Below are 26,707 nucleotides of genomic sequence, written 5' to 3' on the forward strand. Positions count from 1 at the left end.
GGGTTTCTAGAAAGGTTGTATTCATTTACATTTCTACCAGCAGGGCATATAAGTACCTATATCTTCATACTTTTCGCCAACACTGAGTAATAACATTTTTGAAAAGTCTCTGCCAGTTTGATAAGGGAAATGATGTTTTGTTTTCATTTGTAAGACTCTGACTATAAGCGATGATACATATTTTAAACTCTCTGTCAAACTCATACAGGAACTCACGTGTTCCCAGAGACAAAATCCATAAGGAAGTCTTCAGGGATCCTGAAATGAAAACACACAAGGGATCTGCATTAAAATAATTTACATTTGAACAGTTGATATACATATTTGTAATAACTTTAAATTATGAAGTATAACATATAAAACACTGCACATCTTAGTAGAGCATTAAAAAGTCAATACCTTCTTATTCTCATCTAGGTCAAGAAATAGAACCTTGCCAGCTACCTCAGAAACCTGATATAGATCCCATCCCAATCCTTCTTTGCATTCTTTTAGTTTTCTTTTTTAATTTGTACCCAAGTTGCAACCTTAAGCACTAAACTTTAGTTTTACTTTTTAAAAATATATTGTTTCTTTTTCTTAGTAACTGACATACTTATAATAAAAGTTACACTGGATTATATCAGCACATAACTGAAAGAAACAAATGCTTTAAAAAAAATGGAGCTTTGATGTTGTCATTTAGTCACAGTGTCCAGCTCTTTGCAACACCCTGGATAGTAGCCCGCCAGGCTCCTCTGTCCATGGGATTTTCCAGGCGAGAATACTGGAGTGGGTACGCCATTACCTACTCCAGTGGATCTTCCCAGATCAGGGATTGAACCTGTATCTCCTGTGTCTCCTGCACTGGCAGGCAGATTCTTTACCACTGAGCCATCAGGGAAGCCCAAGCAGACGAGTATTTCAGATGAAAGACGATGGTGGTTTGGACCAGACTGGTTGAAAGAATGAGAGGTGGTCACATTTGGGATACACCTCAGAATTAGAATCAATAGTAATTACAGGGACTTCCCTGGTGGTCCAGTGGCTAAGACTTCAAGCTCCCAATGCAGGGGGCCTGGGTTTGATCCCTTGTCAGGGAACTAGATCCCACATGCTGCAACCAAGAGTTATGCCGCAACTAAAAATCTCTAGTGCTGCAACTAAGACCTGGTGCACCCAAATAAATAAATAAATATTAAAAAAAAATAAGAATTATGGATCGACTGTGGATGAGGGGGTGAAAGGAAGAGGAGAATCAAGGATATGCCCAGGTTTGGGGCTCGAGCAATAGAGTGAATGACGCTGACAGTTACTGAGATGGGGAAGAGTGGTGGCGGGTGGGGAGGGGTGTTCAAGTTCAGATTTTGACATGTTCACATACCAGTGTCTAGGGGACTAGAGAAGACAAATAGATAGGAGTGTGGAGCTCAAGTAGATAGGTGGAGCTCAAAGAAGAGGCCAGGTCTTGTGTAGCCCCACACTGGGCACTCTGAGAGGGGACAAGAACTGTATCAGACACAGTTTGGAAGGAAGAGTTAATACAGAAGGTCTCGTGGATCAGTCCTTGTATGTCTCCAAGGGACCCTGGCATCATAACTGACCCCTGACCTATACCCCTGGGACAATGGCCCTCAGCAGGTTCTTTATGTCTCTGATTGACCATACTGTCCAGAGAAATGGTGTGTGTTGTACCAGCTCAGGAGGTCCTCTCAGGAGTGTTTAAGAAGAGTTATGAGGTACCTGGATTTAAGTAAGTTTCATTTGAGTCTTAAGTTTTGTCTCATAAATGCCTCAGACCTGAAGACTTGGTGGACTTCCCTGGGCACAGACATGTCATGAGTGTCCCTGTAGTTTGCTGTGAGTTGTTCCTGTATGGCCCTGGGTAGGGAAAAATTCAGAAGGTTATCCCCGAGCAATGTGTGTATTTTTCCTGCTGCCTTCCTCTGTATCCTTTGCTGTAAGACCTCAGCTGCAACTAAAACCTGCTGTTGCATCTTGTGAGTCGTTCTTCTAGTGAATCACCCAACTTGAAGTGTTGTTGTTCAGTCACTAAGTCATGTCAGATACTTTGCGACCCCATGGACTGCAGCATGCCAGGCTTCTCTGTCCATCACCAACTCCCGGAGCTTGCACAAACTCATGTCCACTGAGTCACGGATACCATTCAACCATCTCATCCTCTGTTGCCCCCTTCTCCTCTTGCCCTCAATCTTTCCCAGCATCAAGGTCTTTTCAAACGAGTCAGCTGTTTGCATTAGATGGCCAAAGTATTGGAGCTTCAGCTTCAGCTTCAGCATCAGTCCTTCCAATGAATGTTCAGGGTTGATTCCCTTTAGGATTGACTAGTTTGATCTCCTTGCTGTCCAAGGGACTCTCAAGAGTCTTCTCCAACGCCACAGTTCAAAAGCATCAATTCTTCAGTGCTCAGCTTTCTTTATAGTTTAACTTTCACGTCCATACCTGACTATTGGAAAAGCCATGGCTTTGACTATACAGACCTTTGTCGACAAAGTAATGTCTCTGCTTTTTAATACACTGTCTAGGTTTGTTATAGCTATTCTTCCAAGCAGCAAGCCTCTTCTAATTTTGTGGCTGCAGTCACCATCTACATTGATTTTGGAGTCCAAGAAAATGAAATCTAACACTGTTTCCACATTTTCCCCATCTATTTGCCATTGTGGAGCCCCCAAAATATAGCCTCTGCCCTCAAGGGGCTTCAGTTTTAGCTGGAGAGAAGAAAGGAAGAAATATGAAGCCACTGTGACCCAAGCAGGAAAATATATACAGCACAGTCTGCTGGAGGACAGGGATTACATGTCTGTTCATCTTTGTATCCCCCAAACAGGGCTGGGGAATGGTGAGGTCCTCAGTAAAAGGTTGCTGAAGTTCAGGCAAGAGGTGGAACTTGCTGGATGGTGAGGATTTTCAATAAGCTAAGAAGAGAGGAAGGGCATGCCAAATGGAGTAAACAACTTGATGTAGGCCCAAAAGCCAAGAACAGGCAGGGTTTGTTTGTCAAAAGCTGCCCTCTTAGTCTCCCTGCTCCACAATCCCTGGCTCAGTTATCAGACAGTAGGCATTTAATAAAGTCGGCCATTTGTCGGGTATCCATGACCAAGCTTGCTGCTACACCCTCTCCAGCCTTCCCTCACCTTTCTGGGAAGTGCTGAGGATAAGAGGGAAGGGCACAGCCTAGTCCTCCTGCACTGGCTCAAGTCACATGCAAGAGAGTAAACTGAGGCTGAGATGTCGAGTTCCAAACCTCACTGTGACACGGACAGGTAGGTGGGCTGGTCTGCCTGCTATTCAGTGATAAACTTTCAGATGAGACTACCATATCTGTATCAATCCTGAATTCCACATCAGTTCCAAAATCAAAACTCCCAGAACTCAGGCATCGAGAATACAATCCTGCCATACTCCCTGGCCAGCTTTTGAAAGAAAGAGACTCAGAACTTATTCACCACAAGAGAAACTCAGGTGAAGGGAGATATGGAGATGGAAGAAAAGAGAAGGTATGCTCAAAAATGGCCCATTTCTATCTGTATGAACAGGACAGAGAACAGAAGAGTGAGTGCTTAGACCTTTGAGATCATTGAATGCAACCACTGCCCCTCCCCCTTGGGCAGAGGAGTAAGAGACCTAAGACCCCACAGCTGATCCAGGACCAGAACCCAGCTTTCCCGATTTCCAGTCCAGGGCTTTACCACATTTTAGTGCCCCATTCAGTAGTCCTACTGCCATGAGAATCATCCCCAAAAAAGGAGGATGGAGTAAATTGGCCAATTAGCAAGCACCCCTTGGTGAAGTGCATTAAGGGACAGAACAGGGAGGAGGCAAAGGGCTCCGCCAAGGCATCATGCTGGCAAGGGCTAAGGGAGCCACATTTCTGCCTGCTGCATGGGCTCTGCAGCCTCACTCTTCCTGTGCTTTGAGCTGAGGCAATCATGCTCTGTGTCACAGGGTGGGGAGTCAGAGGTGTGAACAAGACTTTTCTGCCAGCAGAGGTGAGTGCCAAGACTATTAATCAACCAGCAAAAGGAGGGAGGTGATTGCAGGTGATTGGCTTAAAACTCAACATTCAGAAAACGAAGATCATGGCATCTGGTCCCATCACTTCATGGCAAATGGATGAAACAATGGAAACAGTGACAGACTTTTTATTTTCGGGGGCTCCAAAATCACTGCAGATGGTCACTGCAGCCATTAAATTAAAAGAGGCTTGCTTCCTTGGAAGAAAGTTATGAACAACCTAGACAGCATATTAAAAAGCAGAGACATTACTTTACCAACAAAGGTCCATCTAGTCAAAGCTATGGTTTTTCCAAGAGTCATGTGTGGATGTGAGAGTTGGACTATAAAGAAAGCTGAGCGCTGAAGAATTGATGCTTTTGAACTGTGGTGTTGGAGAAGACTCTTGAGAGTCCCTTGGACTTCAAGAGATCCAACCAGTCCATCCTAAAGGAAATAAGTCCTGAATATTCATTAGAAGGACTGATGCTGAAGCTGAAACTCCAGTACTTTGGCCACCTGATGTGAAGAACTGACTCATTTGAAAAGACCCTGATGCTGGGAAAGATTGAAGGCAGGAGGAGAAGGAGACGACAGAGGATGAAATGGTTGGATGGCATCACCAATCCCATGGCATGAGTTTGAGTAAGCTCTGGGAGTTGATAATGGACAGGGAAGCCTGGCATGCTGCAGTCCATGAGGTCGCAAAGAGTCGGACACGACTGAGGAACTGAACTGAACTGATCACAGATGCCTCTGACAGCAGCAGAAAGCCCTGGCCCAACCAGTGTCCCTTCCACCCAAGGCCTGCCAGTTCACAGCAGCTGGGCAGAGAGCTCAAGGCCATGAGAATGGGACAGGCTGCCAGGGTGGAGTCTGCACATTAGCCTCTGCACCCTGCCCAGACTTCTGACTCAGAGGTGGTGACAGCGAGGCCGGGCTGGTTCATTGGCACAGTGAACCCAGGCAACAGGCAGTGACTTCTTTGAGGCTTGAGGTCACTTCCTGTTTGGTATCCCCAAGCCCTAAGCTGCCCTCCCATGCAGCTCGGGCCTCCGTGCAGGATCACAGGCAGCTCCTAGGCCAATCTCCAAAATGTGAGCAAAAACCTAGAGGTACCTGAGGGAGCCTCAGATGAAGTCTGAAAAGGGATGCCTCTACTAAGGACCATATCTGACAATGAATGAATTTAGGATTCAAATCACATTCTTGCTTAATGCATGAATCACTCTCATAAAACAAGACAATTTCAGTTCTGCTCAGAGCTTCAAATCTCACTATCAAAAAGCATTATATTGTCATTGCAAGAAATAGTTCATAATTCTGGCTTAGGCAAGGTATAGCAGAGTTAGAAACAACTGGATTTGTATAGATAAGCAAATTGTATCCTTTAAACACCAAAATGTTTAAAGATTATCTCTGATGACATGAAATATACATGTATATATTACATGCTTCCCAGAGTTCTTAATTCACTTGAATCTTTTCCCAGCCAGCTCAGGGTAATCAGAATTAACATGCTTTATTATGTTGTGCTATTTTGTCAGTATGACTTCCCATCAGTATATCTGAGTTTCTTCCCCCCATCCCCCACTCCAATATCTCTTCCTGTTGCTTTTAATCTGTACAGCTAGAAACCAGATGACAACATTCTTTAGAGCTATGTTGTAAGCAAGGCACTAGAAAAGGCCTGGGGAATAAAGTTGGTGACTCCAGTGCTATCGCTCTGTGTTTGAGGGAGTTTATGTCTATTTTCTTCTTTCTAGGTTTAGAGCAAAATTCCAGAGGACAGAAGTTGCCAGAAACCTGGCCTGGGGTTAAGTGCTGTGCTACTGGATATCTGCCTGGAATTAGGCCAGGCCTCAAAATCCCCTGTCCCCGCACCAACTCCCTGGCTCAGACAGCTCTGAGTGACAGTAAATTGGGAAGAATAACCAAGAATAAACATGAAGCTGTGCCAGATTCTTCTTTTAGAGAGCAAACTACCCAATGCAATACTGTAGAGCAATTATCCTTCAATTAAAAACAAATGAATTGAAAAAATAAGAAAGCGAAGTGCCAACAAAGTGGGGGTAACATGGGCTTGGGAATCTGCTCTAACCTCCAACTGAGGAACATCTCTGCCTTTTCCCCAAAACTGTGGAATGCTGAGGAAATTTAAAAGGTGAAGTATTGACCTTAGGCAAATCCAGAGAGAAACCAGATGATGTAAAAAAAAAAAATGCACTGATCAATTTTTAAGCCTGTGATACCTTATTGCATTCCAGTCCCAAAGAAAGGCAATGCCAAAGAATGTTCAAACTACCACACAGTTGCACTCATCTCACATGCTAGCAAAGTAAGCTCAGAATTTTCCAAGCGAGGCTTCAACAGTACATGAACCGAGAACTTCCAGATGTTCAAGTAGGATGTAGAAAAGGCAGAGGAACCAGAGATCAAATTGCCAACGTCCGTTCAAACACAGAAAAAGCAAGAGAGTTCCAGAAAAACATCTACTTCTGTTTTATTGAATATGCCAAAGCCTTTGACTGTGTGGATCACAACAAACTGTGGAAAATTCTTCAAGAGATGCAAATACCAGACCACTTGACCTGCCTCCTGAGAAACCTGTATGAAGATCAAGAAGCAACAGTTAGAACCACATATGGAACAACAGGCTGGTTCCAAACTGGGAAGAGAGTACGTCAAGGCTGTATATTGTCACCCTGCTTATTTAACTTATATGCAGAGTATATCATGCAAAATGCCAGGCTGGATGAAGCACAAGCTGGAATCAAGATTTATGGGAGAAATATCAATAACATCAGATATGCAGATGGCACCACCCTTATGGCAGAAAGCAAAGAGGAACTGAGGCGCCTCTTGATAAAAGTGAAAGAGGAGAGTGAAAAAGTTGGCTTAAAACTCAACATTAAAAAAATGAAGATCATGGCATCTGGTCCCATCACTTCATGGCAAATAGATGAGAAACAATGGAAACAGTGAGAGACCTTCTTTTCTTGGGCCTGAAAATCACTGCAGATGTTGACTGCAGCCATGAAACTTAAAGATGCTTGCTCCTTGGAAGAAAAGCTATGACCAACGTAGACATTATATTAAAAAGCAGAGACATTACTTTGCCAACAAAGGTCTATCTAGTCAAAGCTATGGCTTTCCCAGTAGTCGTGTATGGATGTGAGAGTTGGACCATAAAGAAAGCTGAGAGTCAAAGAATTTATGCTTTTGAACTGTGGTGTTGGAGAAGACTCCTGAGAGTCCCTTGGACTGCAAGGAGATCAAACCAGTCAATCCTAAAGGAAATCAGTCTTGAATATTCACTGGAAGCACTGATGCTGAAGCTGAAGCTCTAATACTTTGGCCACCTGATGTGAAGAACTGATTCACTGGAAAAGACTCTGATGCTGGGAAAGATTGATGGCAGGAGGAGAAGGGGACGACAGAGGATGAGTTGGTAGGATGGCATCACTGACTCGATAGACATGAGTTTGAGCAGGCTCTGGGAGTTGGTGATGGACAGGGAAGCCTGGCATGCTGCAGTCCATGGGGTCACAAAGAGTCAGAAATGACTGAGCAACTGAACTGAACCTTATTGTTAACTGTAAACACTATTTGTAATTCAGGTCTCTGGAACGTTCGCATCTTATACTGTATAGCTGTTACTTTCTATCCATTGAATACCAACCCCTCCCCCCATACCCCCATCCTCCCATCCCCTGGCAACCACCATCCTTACTTTTGACTATTTCAGAGGTCTCATCTAAGAGGAATCTCATGTCATATTTGTCCTTCTGTGACTGACTTATCTCACTTAGCCTAATGTCATCTAGGTCCATTCATGTGTCCAAACTTACCGGATTATATATATTAATTATTTGCAGTTTTCAGCATACAATTATATCTCAGTGAAGCTGGAGAAAAAATAACTCAGCCATGGGCTCTACATTCATGCAAAACAAAAAAATGCCCTAATCAGAAGGTAAGCAAAGTGAATTTTGAAGTTTCTTAACCTGCCTCTTGAGAAACTGTATGCAGGTCAGGAAGCAACAGTTAGAACTGGACATGGAACAACAGACAGGTTCCAAATAGGAAAAGGAGTATGTCAAGGCTGTATATTGTCACCCTACTTATTTAATTTATATGCAGAGTACATCATGAGAAACACTGGACTGGATGAAGCACAATCTGGACTCAAGATTGCCAGGAGAAATATCAATAATCTCAGATATGCAGATGACACCACCCTTATGGCAGAAAGTGAAGAAGAAATAAAGAGCCTCTTGATGAAAGTGAAAGAGGAGAATGAAAAAGTTGGCTTAAAGCTAAACATTCAGAAAACTAAGATCATGGCATCTAGTCCCATCACTTCATGGCAAATAGATGGGGAAACAGTGGAAACAGTGGCTGACTTTATTTTTGGGGGCTCCAAAATCACTGCAGATGGCCACCTGATGCGAAGAGCTGACTCACTGGAAAAGACCCTGATGCTGGGAAAGATTGAGGGCAGGAGGAGAAGGGGACAAGGGGACGACAGAGGATGAGATGGTTGGATGGCATCACCAACTCAATGGACATGAGTTTGGGTAAACCCCGGGAGTTGGTGATGGACAGGGAGGCCTGACATGCTGCGGTTCATGGGGTCACGAAGAGTCGGACACGACTGAGCGACTGAACTGAACTGAACTGAACTGAACTACAGCAATACTTGAGATCTTTGATGTCATTCTTTAAAATCATGACAAAAAAGCAACTCATGCAATTTATAATGCAATACCAATGGCCATCATGTGTTTCATACTTTTACAATTTAGAAACCATTTCACACTTGACACTTCATTTGATAAGCTGCCGAGAAGGTCATGCTGCCGTGCACCCTCAGCCATCACTTGTTACTTTAAGAAGCAACACTTGAAATTTTCTACTGTCTATAATATTACTGACAGCTAAATTCCCACTCTGTCCACATCTTCTGTAGAAAAGGATGACCACAGGATTCTGCTGGGAAAGCTGGGTCAGGCCCCAAAGACTCAGCTACGCACAAAATATGAAAGGAGAAAAAAAAATATGAAAGGAGGATTGCCTAGATGCTGGGGTCCCTATCTTCTGGGGGCCTCTAAATCCAGAGTCCTGCCTCTGCCAGACCATTAACCCACACATGATGGAAAGCAGTCTCCCTCAGCCTGTCCTAGCATCATTTTTAGCTTACAATGGAGGGAATAATGCAGAATCCATAGGCTAGCAGTTCCTTACTTTGGCCTGGACATCAAACAGCAATCAAGATGATGACAATGGAAAAGTTATCACCTCTGCACCTTGATTTGACCATTCTTGAGAGAGAAGGAAGGGACTTCCATGGTGATCCAGTGGCTAAGACTCTGTATTCCAAATGTAGGGGGCCAAGGTTTGATCCCTGGTCAAGGAACTAGATCCCACATGCTTCGTCTAAGAGTTCACATGCCACAAATAATGATCCCACATCCAGCATGCTGCAGTGAAGATCAAAGATCCCACAAGCCTTAACTAAGACCCCACAAGGATAAATAGACAGATAGTCTTAGTATTTAATGGTGCTATGTTCATTGAACATAGTACTAAACACATTTTTAAAAAAAAACTAACAACAACAAAAAGAAAGAAGGGATAAAATGTGCCCCTACCTAGTTCCCAGATAGAGATGATAAACATAGTACTACAGTGGACTATTTTAGTTTTTAAGGTGAATTACTTTGAAGTCCTTAGAAAGATCACGTAAGTCTGCGAGATTCTAACTGGCTCAAAGTTAAATATCATTAATCACTTAAAAGTTTTACTAGAATTCACACACAACATCTCAAACTGAAGACATAGCAAAGAGAAGAAGGCTTAGGTTTCAATGTTGGGAAGGGGGAGAAAACTTAGTGAGGAGAGTGGCAATCAACAGCAGGAATATGAAACACGAAGAAGAAGACATGAAAATGTCAAAGTGAAGAATTAAAATTTTGTTACTGGGAAAGAAAGACGAGAATATAAACAACAACCATTGAATGATGTTTTCCCATAAAGAAAACACAAAGAAAATTTTTAAAGTGATTCAATCTGGAATAACTATGAAACAATGAAAAACATATTATAAAGGACATAACGCTCATATGTATGAAATACATTTAAATGGTAGACTCTAGCCCAGGTGAGTGCTGTATCTGGCCTGAGAAATCTTTTAACCATAATGAGCTTGACAGTGACTCTAGTAGGTAAGGGGATGTGATTCGTATCTAAGAACTATTTGGGCGAGTCTCGCCCAGATTCAAACTAATAGGACCCACACAGAATATCACAATGAAGCCAAAGGAGAGAAAGGAAAAACTCATCATCATGACTCTCTTTCAGAAACAGCCATGCCAACCCCTGCCTCGTTACATTGCTGCCCCTCCTACCCTTCAAAGCCAACCAGGTCATCAGCTACCCAGCTCCGCTGTGGATAACTTACTTACATCAGGTCTAGGGCTCATCCTGCAGAGAGATACACATGCCAGAAACAAGGAAGATGGGCTGCAACTCTGGCAGATGTACACTCCTTGAATTGGTCTACACTGACCCCAGCCACCCCTCTCCTCTGGAAGACACTAAAGGCAGGAAGAGTCGATTATTTCCTTAGTTTTCTTGCACCTGAGATTCCAAGGGAAAACAACAAGAAAAGAAGCAAACTGTTCCAAGGGCTGAGCACCCAAAGTCACCAAACACCACAGGATTGATTTTTACACACACACACACACACACACACACACACTAATATACTCTAGTGGTTATGGTTCAGCTACACAAGATAAGTCAGGTCAGGAGCAGCCAACCACTTTTTAGCTCTCAGGTCCCTTCTGGGAATTTGGTCTTAACTTCTGGAGAGAAATCTGGAAACGGCTCCACTGGTCATCCTCCTCCTGGGAGAAGGGCAACCATAACTACAGAGAACACGGCATTGGGAGGGGAGTAAGGCCCCTGTCTCAGTGATACTCATGGACACTGGGGAACTCTGCTCCCTCAATCTCGTCAGGGGGTTTGCTGTAGATTAATTTATGGTGCCTCAACTCTGGGGCCTGAGGGCCATTAGAGACAGGGATTGCCTGCCCAACTTTGTGAGAACTTCAGAAAGAGCAGCTCTTCCACTTTCTCACTTAACACTCCCATAGCTCCAGTCAGACCTGGAACCTGGGACCAGAGTGATGAAGGTGTCTGAAGTGGGAGCCATTTTACATTCACACGAGTGTGAGTCTTAAGACAGAAGCAGAAGGAGGATGTGAGCGTCACGGTGAACAATGACGGAGGACGAGGAAAAGGACTGCAGCTGACAAACAGGTAAGCACTGCCTGTCCTGTGTCCTCTCGTTAGTTAAAACTAGAGCTGTCTGTCAGGTTGGAGAGCTGGTTTGGTGTCTGCAGAATTGGGAAATCAACATCACTCATACATTCCCTGAGAGTGGGGTGTGAAGTTAAGGGTCAGTTGGTCCCCAGAGGATATAGGAGAGACTCTCCACAGCCACCAGATAGACCAGGTATGCTTCTGACCCTGGCATTAGACTGGGAAAGGTGATGAGTTCCTGCCACTGAAATATGTGCAGAAGTGATGTGTCAATGGCAGGGTGAGGCAATTAAGGCCTATGGGCTTCCAGCTGTCTTTTCCTCTGCCACAGTGCCCTTGGAGGTCATGTGTGCCAGATGGCACTACTACAAAATTAAAGAGAGCCAACCAGTCTGCATCAAATCTTATTTATGTGAGCAACATATGTGTTGCTTATTTGTTATTCCATCAAAGTCTGGTGCTTCCCAGGTGGCTCAGTGGTAAAGATTCCACCTGCCAATGCAGGAGATGCAGGAGATTTGGGCTTGATCCCCGGATTGGGAAGATCCCTTGGAGCAGGGCATGACCACCCACTCCAGTATTCTTGCTTGGAGAATCCCATGGATAGAGGAGCCTGGTGGGCTACACTCCATGGGGTTGCAAAGAGTCAGATATGACTGAACAACTGAGCATGGGTCCCTGCAGAATCTAGCTTATCCTGACTAATACAGGAGCCAAAGCAGTGACCATCCCCGATGCTGGAGACTTCAGTGCACAGAATTAACCTATTCACACTCATAAACTCTATGAGGATGACTGTTTCTCACATGCTTTCCAAGGCTTTCTTCAGCAAAACCTGTCTCTGAGAAGGGAGGGTTCATCCTGGAACAGTAACTTCAAGTGTAAAGGCCACCTCTCCCAAGACATGTGTCTTCAAAATATCATAAAGCATCTACAACTCGTTCAATAGCTCATGAAACCTCTGCCCAGGCACCTATAACCTCCTGCTGTCTCCCATTGTACTAATATGACCAGACACAAATGCTGGCTTATAGCCTGTATAAACACAACATCCTCATAAATTCAGGTTCTCATAAAAATCAAACAAGAGAAAAGTGAAAAAAAGAGCCACGACTAAGTTTTCCTCTATCAAGACCATCGCAGTTTCTTGAGAGCCTTGGCTCAGTTTCCTAAAGTTTAGAACAGGAGAAAGAAGAATTTCCCTCATTCACTGTCTCTAAAATGTCTGGATCTTTCTCAGGGAACCAGTAAGGCCAGCAGGAGATGGGAGGTACATGCTTTAACGTTTGAACCAAAAGGACTGGGGACAATTTGGGCTGGGTGCTCTTCAAAGTCCTACCTTTCAGAGCATCTACCTACTGAGATGCCAGGGACCCTGTATATGACTGTTGCAAATGACCACAGTGTGTCTTTAAAAACATGTCTTTCAAAGGCAGGTCACGTTATCAGTGTGAATTGGAGAAATTACACACACATCTATTTTTCTGGGGCTGGGACTTGATGGAAATGTTCAACCCCTAAGGAGAAGGCCTGTCTGATGATTAGAGGTTGCAGGAAAGCCATGGCTTGGGTTCATACTCTGCACTGGAATCTGCTTCTGGCAAGAGGAGACAGAGAAGCCCTTACTCCCTGACCCAGAAGGCCTCTTCTGAGCATTGCCCAACGCTCCTGTTATACAACATGCAAAATAAATAACCAACCTTAAAAGTCAGGCAGCCAAAGCTCTACTCAATAATAAGCCCTTTTATAAGCTGCTTATCACTTGCCAAAATCAGCTCTAGAGGAACACCAGGAACTCTGAATTCTATTGTTCTTATGAACTACTCGGGGAATACAGACAAGCGTCACTGGCTTTATTGGTTTTCTAAGAGACAAAAGACCAACATTTTCATCTACCCCTACCCTGTCTTTGATCTCAAAAATGTTACTATAGCCCCATACCACCATCTTGGAGAGGTCTCTATGAGAGGTGTGAGTGAGAAAAGGGTCCTGGCCTTTTCTTAGAAAATATGCCTCTCTCTGCTTTGCCTGTCACCTGATGGTGGGGGTGATAAAGGGAAGAGAGTGCCAACCTTTTCAGAAAATCCACTGGGAGGGAGGGGGAGGGCAGGACAGAGGCCCGTGGAATGTACTCCTCTGCCCGTGACGGCTCTCTGGCTTAACGACAAAAGGAAAGAGGAGTTTTGCTCAAGGAAAACTGTTCAAAACCATTTTTGGTGCACTTAGGTTGGCCTGACGATGCGTTGTTGTTGGCCCAGAACAGTTTCTCTCGGTTTCAAAATAGAGGGTGGGACCTCTCATGAAGGGGTCTTATTCAGGAAATCGATGGAAGATGTCTGTTCTAAAACTCATTTCCAATGAACCACAAAAAGGATTTTGACACCTATTTGACATTCTTTTTCCAGGATCCACAACCCACAGATTCAAAGCTCAGGATGTACCTGCTCCAAAAAGCCTTGCATGAGTGCTCAGTCGCTCAGTCATGTCTGACTCTTTGCTACCCTATGGACTGCAGCCCACTAGGCTCCTCCGTCCATGGGATTCTCCAGGCAAGAATACTGGAGTTTGTTGCCATTTCCTACTCCAGAGGATCTTCCCGACCCAGGGATGATACCCACATCTCCTGCATCTCTTGCATTGCTGGCAGATTCTGTACCACTGAGCCACCAGGGAAAACCCTAAAAAAACCTTATGACCCTCCCTTTTCCCCTCACTGGTCCCTCTCAAAAAGTTGCTCCCTTCTTCCGCTAGGCCCTATACCTACTGACTTGCTGCCTTCCCTAGCAGAGGCGTTTTCTTAGAGCAGGAACCAAGCCTTATTCATTTCTGCAACTCTACTGTCCAACACAGTCCATAGAACATCAGAGGTGTATATTAAGTCACTTAATTAATAAGATTAGAAATAGATATAGTTAACATTTGAATGTTCAGTAACTGTTTAACTTCCTATATTTTTTTCTCATTTTCCAAATGAGGAATCTGAGGCAATAGAGGCTAACAAGCTAGTAAGTGACTAAGCAACAACACAGACCAGGGCATCAGGTTCTAGAACCTTCATTTTTAACCACTACACAGAGTGGTACACAGCAATAAATAAGTGAGCTAATGAAAGGGCCATACACATATGAAACTGTTAAACATGAACTTGAATTTGATTTAGAAACCTCTTGAGTCAAATATCTATTAAGCACCTAGCACTCTGTGCCAATCCCAGTGCTAACAAAAGGGCATGGTCTTATTCCTCAAGGAGAAGAGAGACAAATAACAAAAGCTTATACTGCTGTACACCTAAAAGTAACACCACATTGTAAATCAACTCTACTCCCATAAAAATTTTTTTTAAAGCTTACTGAGCACTTACTACATGCTGGGCACTGTTCTAAGTACTTCACATGTATTAACTTCTTTCTTCTTACTACTATTCTATTCAGATGAAACAGAGGAGAAACTGAGGCACAAGGAGATGCAGCCAGGACTTCCCCGGTGGTCCAGTGGCTAAGACTCAACGCTCCCAATGCAGGGGGCCTGAGTTCAATCTCTGGTCAGGAAACTAGATCCCACATGCCGCAACTAAAGATCTCATGTGCTGCAACTAAGACTTGGTACACACACACACACATTATATTATAATGTATATATGTATATATATATATTTATATATATTATACATATAAACCCAAGCATCCTTGCTCCAAAGCCTGTGTTCTTATCCACTGTACTCTGCCATCTCTTCCATTCACAGCCACACACACCTCAGTGTTACAGATGTGAGAAGAGAGAGAGAGAAAAAGTGGTCTGGAAACTCAGGGAAGGAAATGATGCATTTTGCCTGAGATGGGGCTTACAGAAGGTTCTGCAGAACAAGTGACACTTGAGCTGGACCTTGAAGACATGAGACTGGGAAACAAGTTCAAATACAAAAAAAAGAACATGGTGACTGGTGAGCAGTGAAACTTGTATGTGTTCTCAAAGCCATCGCTCCTAGTATACACAGCTAAGAAGTGAGCCCAGCTAGACACGGGTTTCTGCCGCCAAGTCTACTTCTGGCCAAGGAATAAGGACATCATTAGTGGTCAGTTCAGTCGCTCAGTCGTGTCAGACTCGTTGTGACCCCACAGACTGCAGCATGCCAGGCTTCCCTGTCCATCACCAACTCCCAGAGCCTACTCAAACTCACGTCCATCAAGTTAATGATGCCATCCAACCATCTCATCCTCTGTTGTTCCCTTCTCCTCTCACCTTCAATCTTTCCCAGCATCATGGTCTTTTCCTTATGAGTTGGTTCTTCGCATCAGGTGGCCAAAGTATTGGAGTTTCAGTTTCAGCATCAGTCCTTCCAATGAATATTCAGGACTGATCTCCTTTAGGATTGACTGGTTGCATCTCTCACAGTCCAAAGGACTCTCAAGAGTCTTCTCCAACACCACAATTCAAAAGCATCAATTTTTCGGTGCTCAGCTTTCTTTATAGTTCAACTCTCACATCCATACATGACTATTGGAAAAACCATAGCTTTGACTAGGTGGACCTTTGTTGGTAAAGTAATGTCTCTGCTTTTTAACATGCTATCTAGATTGGTCATAGCTTTTCTTCCAAGGAGCAAGCGTCTTTTAATTTCATGGCTGCAGTCACCATCTGCAGTGATTTTGGAGCCCAAGAAAAGAAAGTCTCTCACTGTTTCCATTGTTTCCCCATCTATTTGCCATGAAGTGATGGGACTGGATGCCATGATCTTAGTTTTCTGAATGTTGAATTTTAAGCCCACTTTTTCACTATCCTCTTTCACTTTCATCAAGAAGCTCTTTGCTCTTTAGTTCTTCTTCGCTTTCTGCCATAACGGTAACATCATCTGCGTATCTGAGGTTATTGCTATTTCTCCCAGCAATCTTGATTCCAGCTTGTGGTTCATCCAGCTTGGCATATTGCATGATGTACTCTGCATATAAGTTAAATAAGTAGGGTGACAATATACAGCCTTGAGTACTTCTTTCCCTATTTGGAACCAGTCTGTTGTTCCATGTCCAGTTCTAACTGTTACTTCTTGACCTGCATACAGATTTCTCATGAGGCAGGTCAGGTGGTCTGGTATTCCCATCTCTTGAAGAATTTTCCACAGTTTTTCGTGATCCACACAGTCAAAGGTATTAGTGGTACTGTGGTACTGTGACCTGAATTTTTATGTCAGTTTTCCTGCTTGGTTCACACCCCACCTGGAGTTTTGTCATGTTCACAGCATCTACAAGAATTTATTTTCATCTCCCTTCTGTAAATAATAATAGATAATGTTTCTGGAGGTAGATGTACAGGCTGTTTTCAGTATAATGGAGGCCAGATCCGCCAAGGTTGGCACAGGAGGCTAGAATCACCCAATAGATCAGGGGGCCAGCTATAGCTCATGACCCCAACTGTTTGCTTCCACACGTGGAGGTACTCTCCCCTTTCCTAACTGTGGAAGTTCTGGGTCCAGTTTTATTAAAGGCTGTCCACGGGTTTCCTTAGAGTTTGTTCCAGTCAAACCTACTGGCAATTGTCCCTCCCTCAACACCTTGCTTCTCTGAGAATTACCAGAAACGTATGTGACTAAGGACTAGTGAACTCCAACGACTGGTGAGTACTCCTGGGGCAAACATTTCATTATTCCTCCCACAGTGAGTTTATTTTGGTCTGTGGTGTGAGGGTGTGTTCTGACTTCATTGTTCTGCCATGTAGCTGGCCAGCTTTCCCAGCACCACTTGCTGAAGAAACTGTTTTTTCCCCAGCATATTTTCTTGCCTCCTTTGTTGTAGATTAATTGACCATAGGTGTGTGGGTTTATTTCTGGACTCTATTTTCTCCTATTCTGATACTTTCTCTTGACCTTCCCACATACCATACCAGTTACTGCCTCATCTCTCTCCTCTTCTTGACAGCAAAATTCTTCAAAATATTTGTCTATATTCCCCATGTACAATTTTTTTCCTCCCCTTCTTCCTTGGCCCCACTCCCATCAAGCTTTTGTCCACTGAAAAGACTTTTATCCAGGTCACTAGGGGCCTCTATGTTGCAAGAGTCCATAGAATATTCTGGGCTCTCACCTTGCCTGGCCAACCAAAAGCACTTATCACAGTTGATCATCCCCTCTTCCTGGAAGCACCTTCTTCACGAGGCTTTGGGTGCACCACATTCTTCTGGTTTTCCTTCCACCTTACTGGCCACTCCTTTTCAGTCTCCTTTGCCAGTTCCTCATCATCATCCTCCTAATCTCTGGCTGTCAGAGTGCCCCAGGGTAGGATCCGTGGTCCCCTCCTCTTAACTATCCTCACTCCTGGAGATTTCATCCATCTCAGAGTTTGAAATACTATCTAGACATCTGTGACTCCAGAATATTTATCTCCTGCCCTAACCACGCCTGTGAGTGCCATGCTCTTGTACCCCACAGCTCACTCATCAACTCCATTTAGATGTCTGACTGGCATCTCAAATTCAACACATCCTCAATTTAACATCTTTTACACTCCCAACCCTGTTTTCCCTACAGTCTTTACCACTGCAGTTAGTGGTAACTCCATCATTTCGGCTGCTCAGGATGAAAACCTTGGCATTGCCTCAAACAGAAACACTGTGTTATATCACTCCAGAGAGCACCAGCCACATTTTAGACAATGCTATTGGTGTTATGCAACACGGTGACTCTGTTTTCCTTGATTCCTCTTTCACATCCCACATCTGATCTGTCAGCAAATTCAACTTCAAGATGCACCCCCAAATCCAGCAACTTTTCCAAATTTCACTGTTACCAGTCTGGCCCAAGCTTATCCTCTTATATATAATGTATTATACAGAAAACAATAATGATCCTTTTAAAACGTGTCAGATCATATCATTCCCACTCAAAACTCCCCAATGCTTCCCATCTCATTTATAGTAAAAATCAAAGTTCTTACAATGGCCTATTAGACTTTGCATTGTTTTCCCCCTTTAGCACTCATCCCCATCTTTGTATCTATCTATCTTACATATTATCTGTTACCCACCTGATTCCACCTCATGAGTTCCATGAGGTCAGAGACTCGGTAGGTTTTGTTCACAGATGAAGCTCAGCATCTACAATACTTGACAGAAAGTACATGATTAATATTTATCTGTAGATGAAATAAATGACTGGGGAGAGGGAAATCTTTACACATGGGCCGGAATCATACCAAAACCCAATATGACAAGTGAAACGGCATTTGGGTCAACTGGTGCTGGAACCAAATCAAGTCCCAAGTCCCAAGTTCCTACTTCCTATTGTTTGTATTCCCATTGCTTCAATATTTTGCCTGATGAAGTCTCCTTTCTTTTGCCTCTAAAGAAAAAGAAATTGACCTAGATATAGTAAGGAGCTCCCCCTGGTGGAAGCAGTTCCATCAACACTATGGCAAAGAAAATCATAGAAAACAGGCTTTAAGTTACAAAGGAGATTGCTGGAGACAAAGGAAATGACTTTAGTATTTCACAGGAAAAGTCCTCACTAGAAACACAAGAAACTCAAGATTAGATTCCAAGTACACTGGGGAATTTATCAACTTACCTCACTGTTGAACCTCTTTTGTATCTGATGATGAGAAAGAAAATTATTCATTTAAAGTTGAACAACATAAGTATCTTCCCTCAAGGAATTTAAAATCAAGTAGAGGATATAAGTCATGAATATGAACAAGTACAGAGACTTCCCTGGCAGGGGAACTAAGATCCCACATGCCGTGGCATGGCCCAAAACAAACAAAGCCAAATAAGCACAAAGCAATGAGTATGACTGTAAAACAGTGAATGGGGTCTAAATAAAACAAATAAACTAAGAGCTATGAGAATCCCTTGGACAACAAGGAGATCAATTTAGTCAATCCTAAAGGAAATCAACCCTGAATATTCATTGGAAGGACTGATGCTCAAGCTGAAGATCTAATACTTTGGCCACCTGATATGAAGAGCTGACTCACTGGAAAAGACCCTGATGCTGGGGAAGATTGAGGGCAGGAGAAGGGTGTGACAGAAGATGAAATGGTTGGATGGCATCACCGATTCAATGGACATGAACTTGGGCAAACTCCAGGAAATGGTGATGGACAGGGAGGTCTGGCGTGCTGCAGTCCATGGGGTCACAAAGAGTTGGACACGACTGAGAGACTGAACAACAAGACTTATGACTTACCTCAGAAAAAGAAGGATTACTTTGGGCTGAGAAAATCTAGGAAGACAACTCGGAGTGGGTGGTTCTTGAACTCAGCCTTGAAAAACAGACAAAATTATATTGAGTGTATTCCAGGTAAAGATCTAAATGTAGGGAAAGGCGCATCACGGGGAAACCCAAACTAACCAATGGGGCTCTGTAAAGGTCACAGTTTGAGTGAGAACACAGAATTCAAACTCTTTCATAAAAAAAGCAGAGAGAGGGTTTCCCTGGTGGCTTGGTGGTAAAGAATCTGCCTGGCAATGCAGGAGACACGGTCCTGGTCCAGGAAGATCCTACATGCCATAGAACAGGTAAGCTTGTGCACCACAGCTGCTGAGCCTGGGCTCTAGAGCCAAGGAGCCACAACTAGTGAAGCCTGCATGCCCTAGAGTCCAAACTCCAAAACAAGAGAAGCCACCTCAATGAGAAGCCCACGCACCACAATTAGAGAGTAGCCAGCACCTCACTGCAAATACAGAAAAGAAGCAACTAAGACCCAGCACAGCCATAAATAAATAAATGAAATCATTGAAAAAAAAAGATATAGTCCTAAGTTTAAAAAAAAGAGCAGAGAGGGATTCTCAAGAGAAAAGTCCTTGTCAGATTTTATGGGAAATGCTTTCAATTTTTCACCATTGAGAATAATGATTGCTGTGGGTTTGTCATATATAGCTTTTATTATGTTGAGGTATGTTCCTTCTATTCCTGCTTTCTGGAGAGTTTTTATCATAAATGGATGTTGAATTTTGTCAAAGGCTTTTTCTGCATCTATTCAGATAATCATATGGTTTTTATCTTTCAATTTGTTAATGTGGTGTATTACATTGATTGATTTGCGGATATTAAAGAATTCTTGCATTCCTGGGATAAAGCCCACTTGGTCAGGATGCATGATTTTTTTAATATGTTGTTGGATTCTGTTTGCTAGAATTTTGTTAAGGATATTTGCATCTATGTTCATCAGTGATATTGACCTGTAGTTTTCTTTTTTTGTGGTATCTTTGTCTGGTTTTGGAATTAGTGTGATGGTGGCCTCATAGAATGAGTTTGGAAGTTTACCTTCTTCTGCAATTTTCTGGAAGAGTTTGAGTACTCTCATCACTACTATTCAACATAGTTTTGGAAGTGTTGGCCACAGCAATCAGAGCAGAAAAAGAAATAAAAGGAATCCAGATAGGAAAAGAAGAAGTGAAACTCTCACTGTTTGCAGATGACATGATTCTCTACATAGAAAACCCTAAAGACTCTACCAGAAAATTACTAGAGATAATCAACAAATATAGTAAAGTTGCAGGATATAAAATTAACACACAGAAATCCCTTGTATTCCTATACGCTAACAATGAGAAAACAGAAAGAGAAATTAAGGAAACAATACCATTCACCATTGCAACAAAAAGAATAAAATACTTAGGAGTATATCTACCTAAAGAAACAAAAGACCTCTACATAGAAAACTATAAAACACTGATGAAAGAAATCAAAGAGGACACAAATAGATGGAGAAATATACCGTGTTCATGGATTGGAAGAAATAATATTGTGAAAATGAGGATACTACATAAAGCAATCTATAGATTCAATGCAATCCCTATCAAGCTACCAGCAGTATTCTTCACAGAACTAGAACAAATAATTTCACAATTTGTATGGAAATACAAAAAACCTCAAATAGCTAAAGTAATTTTGAGAAAGAAGAATGGAACTGGAGGAATCAACCTGCCTGACGTCAGACTATACTACAAAGCCACAGTCATCAAGACAGTATGGTACTGGCACAAAGACAGAAATATAGATCAATGGAACAAAATAGAAAGCCCAGAGATAAATCCACATACCTATGGACACCTTATCTTCAACAAAGGAAGCAAGAATATACAATGGAAAAAAGACAGCCTCTTTAAAAAGTGGTGCTGGGAAAACTGGTCAACCACTTGTAAAAGAATGAAACTAGAACACTTTCTAACACCATACACAAAAATAAACTCAAAATGGATTAAAGATCTAAATGTAAGACCAGAAACTATAAGACTCCTAGAGGAGAACATAGGCAAAACACTCTCCAACATAAATCACAGCAAGATCCTCTATGACCCACCTCCCAGAATATTGGAAATAAAAGCAAAAATAAACAAATGGGACCTAATGAAACTTAAAAGCTTTTGCACAACAAAGGAAACTATAAGCAAGGTGAAAAGACAGCCTTCAGAATGGGAGAAAATAATAGCAAATGAAGAAACAGACAAAGGATTAATCTCAAAAATATACAAGCAACTCCTGCAGCTCAATTCCAGAAAAATAAATGACCCAATCAAAAAATGGGCCAAAGATCTAAACAGACATTAATCCAAAGAAAACTTACAGATGGCTAACAAGCACATGAAAAGATGCTCAACATCACTCATTATCAGAGAAATGCAAATCAAAACCACGAGCTCCCACCCCACCACCAGACCCACGTCTGCACTCAAGGGTCATCCACCTTTTGCCCCTGGAGTCCCGGCACAGGTGGGAGAGCAGCGTCGGCCACCAGGGCTCAGTGCTGTGTGCGCCCGTCTCACGCGGCTGTGATGGCCACCTCTAGCAGTGACCTGATTCCTGGAGGCCACATACACACACCCCGCCCCTCACACTCCACCCCACCCCGGTTTCCAGGCCCAAGCCTTCCTTCCTGCTTGGTCGTGAAGTCCCTGACACCCAGAGCAGGGCCTGCAGATACCTGGTCTCCCTCCCGGAAACATGGGATATATTTTTCTGATTAAAGAAAATAAAAAGTGCTGTGCCATTAAAAAAAAAAAAAAAAAACACAATGAGGTATCATTACACGCCAGTCAGGATGGCTGCTATCCAAAAGTCTACAAGCAATAAATGCTGCAGAGGGTGTGGAGAAAAGGGAACCCTCTTACACTGTTGGTGGGAATGCAAACTAGTACAACCACTATGGAGAATAGTGTGGAGATTCCTTAAAAAACTGGAAATAGAACTGCCATATGACCCAGCAATCCCACTCCTGGGCATACACACCGAGGAAACTAGATCTGAAAGAGACACGTGCACCCCAATGTTCATCACAGCACTGTTTATAATTGCCAGGACATGGAAGCAACCTAGATGCCCATCAGCAGACAAATGGATAAGGAAGCTGTGGTACATATACACAATGGAATATTACTCAGCCATTAAAAAGAATTAATTTGAATCAGTTCTAATGAGATGGATGAAACTGAAGCCCATTATACAGAGTGAAGTAAGCCAGAAAGATAAACACCAATACAGTATACTAACGCATATATATGGAATTTAAAAAGATGGTAACGATATCCCAATATGCAAAACAGAAAAAGAGACACAGATGTACAGAACAGACTTTGGGACTCTGTGGGAGAAGGTGAGGGTGGGATGTTCTGAGAAAATAGCGTTGAAACAAGTATACTACCAAAGGTGAAACAGACCACCAGCCCAGGTTGGATGCATGAGACAAGTGCTCAGGGCTGGTGCACTGGGAAGACCCAGAGGGATGGGGTGGGGAGGGAGGTGGGAGGGGGGATCGGGATGGGGAACACATGTAAATCCATGGCTGATTCATGTCAATGTGTGGCAAAAACCACTATAATAATGTAAAGTAATTAGCCTCCAACTAATAAAAATAAATGAAAAAAAAATGTTGATACAAAAGAAAAAAAGAACTGCCATATGACCCAGCAATCCCACTCCTGGGCATACACACCGAGAAAACCAGATCTGCAAGAGACAAGTGTACCCCAATGTTCATCACAGCACTGTTTATAATTACCAGGACATGGAAGCAACCTAGATGCCCATCAGCAGACGAATGGATAAGAAAGCTGTGGTACTATACACAATGCAATATTACTCAGCCATCAAAAAGAACTCATTTGAATCAGTTCTAATGAGGTGGATGAAACTGGAGCCCATTATACAGAGTGAAGTAAGCCAGAAAGAAAAACACCAATACAGTATACTAACGCATATATATGAAATTTAGAAAGATGGTAACGATAACACTATATGCAAAACAGAAAAAGAGACATAGATGTATAGAACAGACTTTTGGACTCTATGGGAGAAGGCGAGGGTGGGATGATCTGAGACAACAGCATTGAAACATGTATATTATCAAGTGTGAAACAGATCGCCAGTCCAGGTTGGATGCATGAGACAAGTGCTTGGGGCTGTTGCACTGGGATGACCCAGAGCGATGGGATGTGGAGGGAGGTTCAGGATGGGGAACACATGTAAATCCATGGCTGATTCATGTCAATGTATGGCAAAACCCACTACAATATTGTAAAGTAATTAGCCTCCAACTAATAAAAATAATTGGGAAAAAAAAAGTCCTTGTCAGAAGCAAACACAGGAGGGAACCAAAGAAAGCTTCTTTCCTAGTTTTCCCTTGGATGAGAGGAACACTATTGAAATCCATAGAGAAAAAAAAGATAAAATATAGTTTCCATACTCAAGAATTTAGAATCCAGAAAACTAACAACAGCAACAAAAAGAACCCATATAGACATGCAGGGTCTCTTCTGTTCTATATTTTATCTGAAGATAATGCCTAGAGAACATCCTTTTCAAAGGAGATGGTCCTCCCTTCTATTCCTTCCTGCTCAGTGTCCTTCCAGTGGAGATGCTAACAAGTATCCTGAATCCATCCACCCCTCTCGATCTCCACTGCCATCCCGTCGTCTAAGCCATCATCATCTTTCTCCTGGTCAACTGCCACTGTTTCCTGACTGATCCCCCAATTATACTCTGGCTCCCCTACAAGACACACTGCAGACTGCAGTCAGATCACCTACGGCTATTCAGGGGTGTGGTAAATGACTCCCATTTCACTTTCACCTTTTCATTTGGAAACTACAAAAATCAAAAAACAGATGCAAAATAGCCCAAAGAATCCTCACATATCTTTCACCCAGATTCTCCAAATGTTAACATCTGCCATAATCACAGAATAATACTATTAATATAAATCAAGTAATTAACATTCATACAACACAATTATCTAATTGATAGACTGTATTCAGTTTCCTCCAATTGCCCCAACAATGTCCTTTTTCTGGTCTAGGATCACACCTGTCCCTTTCAGCTCCATAGTTCCCCAGTCTTTTTGTTTGTTTGTTTTTTGGTCTTTCATTACCATGACACTTTTGAAAAATACTGGCTGTTTCAATTTTGGGTTTCTCTGATGGTTCACTGTGACTCAATTTAGACCATCTGTTTTGGCGAGAATACTATAGATGTGACACTGTGTCCTTTTCAGTGCATCCTATCAAGAGGCACATGATATCAGTTTGTTCCATAACTATTAATCTTAATTGATCATTTGGTTAAGGTGGTGTCTGCCGGGTTTCTCCACAGTGAAGTTACTAGCTTGCCCTTTGTAAGGAATAAGCATTTTGTGGGGAGTACCTAAAAAACTACTACCCAGGAATTCACTTCTGAGTATTTATATGAAGAAAGCAAAAACACTAATTTGAAAAGATATACATACCCCAATTTTCAATGCAGCAGTATTTATTAATACAATAGCCAAGATATGGAAGCAAGCTAAAGGGTCCATTGATACATGAATGGCTAAAGAAGATGTGGTATACACACACACACACACACACATACACACACGATGGAATATTACTCAACCATAAAAGTTCTACGATTTGCAGCAATGTGAATGAGCCTGGAGAATATTATGCTAAGTGAAATAAGTCAGACAGAGAAAGACAAATACTGTAAGCTCTCACTCATACGTAGAATCTTAAAAAACAAACAAAATGAAAACAAACTCACAGATACAGAAAACAAAAGGGTAGCTACCAGAAGGGAGGAGGGTGGTGGAAGCAAAATAGATGAAGGGAATAAAGAGGTGAAAACCTCCAGTTATTAAATAAATAAGTCACATGAATGTAATATACAGTATAAGGAATATGGTTCATAATACATAATAACTGTATGGGAACAGATGGTTACTGCACTTAACCATGGCAATCATTTCATAAGGCATACAAGTATCAAATCACTATATAGTACAACTGAAACTAACATAATATTTCATGTCAGCTATATTTCAATTTGGAAAAAAAAAAAGAAATCCAATCTAATGAGTAATCTAGAGTCATCTGAAACTGGGAATACTGACACACGCTAATAAAGCTTAGAAGAGAATAAAGTTTATAAATTAGAACATCAATGTATTCATTTAACTGTAAAATGGGCATTCTCTCCCCCACAGGCTCACCTACTAAGACAGTTTTCTTGTGAGCCTTGAACAGGGATCCATAAACTTGTTCTTTTTTAAGGGGCCAGATGGTAAATTTTTTGATTTTGTGGGCCATATACTTAACATCTGTCACAACTACTCACCTACAGCATGGTGAGGCACAAGCAGTGATAGACAATATGTAAAGTGTTGCAGTAAGACTTTATTTACAAAAATAGCTGTCAGGGTTTATGGATCCCTGGCCTAGAATAAAAGGAGTAGGAGTTACATGATTCAAATGCTTGATCACATCCAGCTTCAGTATCCTGATGTGTCCATCGCTGGAGGAGATAAACCTGTATCCACTATCAGATTAGGCATGGTGCTTAGCTGTATACAGTCAACATTGGCCTTACTAGGCCTTCTTCTTTAATGTCAGCAATCCTATAGAAAGTGAAAGTAAAGTCACTCAGTCATGTCTGACTCTTTGCGACACCATGGACTGTAGCCCTGCAGGCTCCTAGGTCCATGGGATTTTCCAGGCATGAATACTGGAGTGGGTGGCTATTTCCTTCTCCAATCCTACAGAATCCCACCCCATTTTAAAGCCCCAGGTATAAGAAAGCTCTACTTACCAGTAGGGAAATGCCAGGAGTCTCAGTTTACATTCTACAGCCATTTCACAGAGAAAGACTTGATCTTTTGTTAGCTTCCGGGGAGAAGAGCACACTCCATTCTTACTTGTGTTTCCCTAGGGAAAAAATGACAGATTTGGCAATACTAATACTAGCAGGTAAGCACCAAGAAGAGAGATTATGTTTTAAATTAGAAAAAATCTTTTATTTTTACAAAAGCAGTGTATATTTGTTCATTGTGGAAAGTTAGAAAATAAAAAGATTAGAAACAAGAACAGACTTGTGGATACAGTGGGGGAAGGAAAAGGTGGGGTGAATTGAGAGAGTAGCATTGAA

At 42.4% G+C, this 26,707-nt stretch overlaps 1 long non-coding RNA gene across 3 annotated transcripts in view; it reads right to left on the minus strand.

Moving 5' to 3' along the window:
* Positions 1-26,707, minus strand: part of LOC136153427 (uncharacterized) — a 57,152-nt gene that overhangs the window by 27,078 nt on the left and 3,367 nt on the right. The window contains exons 2-6 of one of the 3 annotated variants that reach the window (XR_010660397.1): positions 26,372-26,487; positions 19,496-19,571; positions 18,504-18,649; positions 18,336-18,413; positions 217-258 (exon numbers count right to left, since the gene is read on the minus strand). This is a non-coding gene — a long non-coding RNA (uncharacterized lncRNA). Of the gene's footprint in view, positions 1-216; positions 259-18,335; positions 18,414-18,503; positions 18,650-18,874; positions 18,899-19,495; positions 19,572-25,036; positions 26,181-26,371; positions 26,488-26,707 lie in introns of those variants that run through there. The other 2 variants (XR_010660396.1, XR_010660395.1) reach the window with 2 other exon arrangements.

Source organism: Muntiacus reevesi, chromosome X (assembly GCF_963930625.1).
Source record: "Muntiacus reevesi chromosome X, mMunRee1.1, whole genome shotgun sequence".
Classification (NCBI taxonomy): Eukaryota; Metazoa; Chordata; class Mammalia; order Artiodactyla; family Cervidae; genus Muntiacus; species Muntiacus reevesi.